This window comes from Fukomys damarensis, unplaced genomic scaffold (genome assembly GCF_012274545.1).
Source record: "Fukomys damarensis isolate Sample0158 unplaced genomic scaffold, DMR_v1.0_HiC HiC_scaffold_9, whole genome shotgun sequence".
Taxonomy (NCBI): domain Eukaryota; kingdom Metazoa; phylum Chordata; class Mammalia; order Rodentia; family Bathyergidae; genus Fukomys; species Fukomys damarensis.
The window spans coordinates 5,250,019-5,254,977 of record NW_022900921.1 but is presented as its reverse complement, the minus strand read 5'-3'; the positions used below and the strand labels follow the sequence as shown (position 1 = coordinate 5,254,977).

General features: G+C 47.3%; 1 protein-coding gene across 3 annotated transcripts in view; it reads right to left on the bottom strand.

The window, feature by feature from the left end:
• Window positions 1–332, bottom strand: part of Jade2 (jade family PHD finger 2) — a 41,834-nt gene extending 41,502 nt beyond the window's left edge. Inside the window, exon 1 of one of the 3 annotated variants that reach the window (XM_010639715.3) lies at window positions 275–332. The gene's annotated coding sequence lies outside the window, so the exon portion shown is untranslated. The other 2 variants (XM_010639712.3, XM_010639719.2) reach the window with 2 other exon arrangements.
• Between the last annotated feature and the right edge of the window lie 4,627 nt (window positions 333–4,959).

Below are 4,959 nucleotides of genomic sequence, written 5' to 3'. Positions count from 1 at the left end.
CCTTGGGTCGGTTCCCGGAGCCGCGAACCACACCCACCCCGCCGCGCCCGCCGCGCTCACCTTCTCTCTAGGAAGGAGAAGGGCTGGCCTCCTGGGTGGGGGCTGGGGGCCCCCTTCGGCCGCCTCCGAACGCCCCCCTCCTCCGGCTGGGAAGTGGGCTGGCCTTGGGATGGAGGTTTGGGGAGACCCGGGCCTGGCCCAACATCACCCGGCGTCGTCGCCAACTTTTCCTCCCCCACCCCAGGTGATCCCAAGATTTTTTTTTTCAACTCACCTTTGGCTTTGAAGGCACGTGGGTGAATCCCTTTCCCTCTCCAAGACTGAAGGTTGTTTATTCTTCCTTTTCCCTCCACCCCCTTCCCGGAGAAGATACATATTTAATTTACATAAGATGACATTTATGTGACAATTAAGAAGATTCCCCGATGGAATATTGTGAACACATTTGCTTATAGGCGAAATAAATCTAATAATAAACAAATGCATAATAACAGCTCCAATCCTCCGACAGGGCGGATTGTCTACAAAACAAAGAGAGATGATGGATGCTGAAACAAGCACTTTTTGCGACCAGAAGGAAATAGCTCAAAGGGAGCCCCTGCAACATTTCTCTTCCTTGGACTTCCTCCTCAAAGCGAGGAGGGGCCGGGCATCACGTCGCAGTTAGACTGCTCTGGCTCTCTGTGGTCCAGATAGGGTTTTGGCCAACCAAGGTCAGCCAGTGTCTGGGAAAGGTGTTTCGGGCTGGGCCTGCAGAACCCGGCGGTTAAACACCTGGCTTCCAGTCCAGGCTTTGCAGTGAAGCTGTGTGATGTGCGCCAGCGAATTCAATTCATCTCTCTGGCCCTCTTTTGCCCCTCCCTAGAATGAAGTAATTAGGCTGTTTGCCTAGAGAGGGCATCATGTGCGCACATCCATGTACATAAACATGTACCGTCACACACGTGTGACTCTGCGCGAGAGTGCGCGGCCTGTGTGTCAACTTCACTGGGTGCCTATTTTTTGTTTGTTTGTTTTGTTTTTTAGCACAGGAGACTGGATCTAGGGCCTTGTCTGCTAAGCAAGTGTTTTACCACCGAGCTTTATCCCAGTACCCTACTCCTGCCTGTGTTTGGAGGAAGGGTATAAGTGGGACCTGAAAGCTTTAAACCCTAGAAAGCTTGGGGGCAGCGATTTCAGTCTTGTACTCCAGGAGCACATACACACAGGCTCCCAGTCCAGGATTAAAGAGGGCCTGGAGAGAAAGCTGATAAGTGCTAGGCTTCATGGTCAAGGTCCAGACGGCAGGCTCAGCCACATGTCTGGGGTGCGTGGAGACGGCCAGAAGGACACACAGTCCAAGAGGGCTATACTGACCCTGGTTGAGGGGAGAAGGGTTTAAATGCCTTCCAGGACACAGCAGGCCCCTCCTCCTGGCTATCAGGAGACCAGAGCTGGAATGGGGAAGTGCTTGAGCTTGCAGTTACAAAATGACCTCAAGGGATGGAAACGGGAGGGGACGACCATTTAAAGAGTACCTGCTTGGTGCTGGTGCTTTGCCCCCGTGAACCATTCTATTTTATTCTCATTAAAAAAAAATCTTTCTTGTCCGGAACATTTTAGTAACTTACCTATGTCTGATTGTAGGGGCAGAATTGGCACCCCAGCCTACCTGTCTCCAAGACCTATGTGGTTCCCATTTTACCACTGTTAGAAATTTTTTAAAAATGTTATTATTTTGCTTTGATTGGGGCTGAGATACCTGATAGCTTTATGAGCAGCACTTTGACTCTGAGGTGGTTCCAAGACCCAGGGTGAGACCCAGACCCCCAAGAGTCCTCGGAAAACTCTGCTTGTTTAGGACCAGAGCCCCTTCAGAATCCTTGTGTCCCCTCAGCCCTGACCTGGGAAGTGTTAATAAAATAATCATGATAAAGCCAATTTTAACCTCTTAATCTTTGCTGAAAGTCTCACAATCATTAACTTTTTGCAGTAAAAGAAATGACAAGCAAGAGTTCGTAGAGATGGAATCACTCATTTTGTGCAGTGAGAATTTGTCAAGAGTTTTCTGTACGCCAGGTAGCATTCTAGGTGCTGGGGATGGAGCTAAAATGGGGTAGACAGAAATGCCTAGTCTCGTGGAACTTACTGTCTGGAGGAAGGAGATGTACCACTCAAAATAAATAAATGAGAAATGCAGTATGTTTTATGGTAATTAAGTGCTACAGAGAAAAATTAAGTAACAAATAGGAAAGGGGACACATAGTGTTGGGGTATAATTTTACATAGAATAGTCAGGGAACGTCTCATCAAAATGGCTTTTTTTTCTCTTCAGAGCAGTGGGAACTGAACCCAGGGACCAGTAAATGCTAGGCAGATGCTCTACCACTGAGCTACATCCCCATCCCTTTTTAAGTATTTTCTTTTTGAGATAGGATCTCAGTAAGTTGCCCAGACTGACCTTGAATGTGTGATTCTCCTTCCTCAGCCTCCTGAATAGCTGGGATCACAGTTGTGTACCACTGTGCCTAGTTTGAAAAGGGGGCTTTTAAGTAAAAGAAGGTAAAGCAAACCAGGTGTGGTGTCGCGTGCCTGTAATCGTAGCACTTGGGAGGCTCACGCAGGAGGATTGCCATAAGTTCACATCCAGCCTGGGCTACATAGTTCAAGGTCAGCCTAAACTGTGTGGCTAGACCTTGCCTCAAAAAAAAAAAGGTAAAAGAGTGAGCATCTGCAGGGAGGGCTTACCCTGGAGACCACAGACACGCCCCACCATAGGGCTGTAGCTAGAATTCAAGAGATCTTGACCTTCAATGAGGAAGAAAATTTGACATCTTTATTTTCACCAATTAAAATGTAGCATGTTCCTCCATTACAGTATTACAGACAACCATTCAGTGAATTCACAGCACCTGGGATAGCGCTGCTAGGACAAATCACATATTTTCATATCACAATGCAGTTGTTGCAAATACCTTAAAGTACAATTATCACACTCATTGCTACTTCAAAATTATGCTGCTAGCTCTTCTAATTTAATGAATTAATAAGGACGCAGACACATACATATTGCTACACTGCACATTGTTAAAGTCTTTTGAAAGTTATGTTTAAATATAGTTGGTTTTCTCTGTAACATATATGTTGGGAGATCTTAAACTTAGAAGGGGCCACGGGCTTCACAGACTCTCAGAGTGCATGGTACATATCAATAGACAGCGACAAGTCCAAAAATGCAAAGGCTGTAGAACACCGGGGTGATTGCTTTGTAGAAGCAAGAGATTACATAGGCCCTCGTAGGACATTCCTAAGAATTTGACGTTTGCCGGAGTGATAGGGAGGGTTTTGAGCCAAAGAGCGACGAGATCTGACCCTGGATTTTGCAGGTCACTTGGCTGTCACCTGGAGAACAGAGAGGAGAAGGCTAAGGCAGGAAGAGCCTCTCTCACCTAATCAGCCAGGTGAAGGTAGTTGCCATTAACTAGGACTAGAGAAACCGGAAGGGCTTCTCTCCCTCGGGGGAGGACTAGGAGTTCCCCGTTGGCCATCAAGCTTGAGATGCCTCCCCAGCCTCCATGGGGAGCCACCTCATAGGCAGCTAAGAGTGGCAGCCTCTGCTCATGGTGAGGTCCTTACTGAAGAGATCACACGTTGCAAGAGCTCAGCAGGTAGATGGTATTCGGAGTCGTGGGGCCGTTTGAGATCATCAAAGAAATGAATGTAGGGGCCGGAGAATTGGCTCAGTGGTTCCGCTGCCTACCTTGTAAGCGCAAGGACCTGAGTTCGATCCCTGGTACCCAAAACATTTTAAAATGAGTCTAGAAGAGAAGGCTCAAGGATGGTGATCTTAGGCACGGCAAGGTCAACAAGGCCAGAAGATGAAGAGTTCTCAGCGAAGATGCCATTAAAATGGAAGCATCTGGAGAGGGGGGAGGAATGTCCTCAGCACCCTGGGAACGTGTTTCAGGAGGGAGGAAAGCCCTACGCCCACATCTGAGGGTCAGATCAGCATGGATGTCGCTGGTGACCTGGACAGAGGGGTGCAAGCCAAAGTGAGACCAGACTGGGTTCAAGAAGTTGTGGTAAAGTTTATCATCATTATAGTTCGTCCCAGGATTCTACCTAAAAACAAGCTATCCTCTGCATGTGTTGGTTTCTTAGCCTGTTGATGTGTACAGAGATGGCTAACCACATAGCTGGAGAATTCAGTTTAAACAACTGCAGCAGGATTTGGTCGTGCAGGCTTGTAATCTCAGCTGCTTAGGAGGCTGAGGCAGGAGGGTTGCTATGAGTTCAAGCGTGGACTACATAGCGAGACCCTGTCTCAGAAACCAAAATAAGTAAAGAAATAAATAAGTTTTTAAGAAACTTTTGTTGATATTCTGTGTTAATCATGGTAAAGGAGGTTACAGATCCTTTTTTTTTTTTTTTTTTTTTTTTTTTTGGTACTGGGAATCGAACTGGGATTCTTGAGCTTGCGAGGCAGGCAATGGCACCACTGAGCTAAATCCCCAGCCCTAGCGGTTACACATTGAGGGAAATAAAAACACTGCTTGGAAAGAGTTCACAGTCTAGCTGCCTTTGTCCACAAATGAAATATACTCAAAGTCGGACGTATGGCTGAGTACAGAGAGCCTGAACACCAGTTTTGCCAGTGATGTAGACAAGAGAATTAAGACTGTGGGCTCCAGAGTTGGCAGTCCTGAGTGTGAGTCCTGTCTCTGCCATTCGCCGGCTCCGTGGCTCTGTACACGACTCCGTTTCCTCCCCTGTGGACTAGGGTTGCAGTCATTTCTAAATTTTCATGTGCCCATTTCTGGGCCTTATCATTAAGAGTTCTCAATGGGCAGGTCTAGGACAGGGCTTCAAGATCTGCATTTTTACCAAGATTCATATTCATGCATCCTCTCTCTCTCTCTCCCTCTCTCCCTCTCTCTCTCTCTCTCTCTCTCTCTCTCTCTCTCTCTCGCCACGATTCTA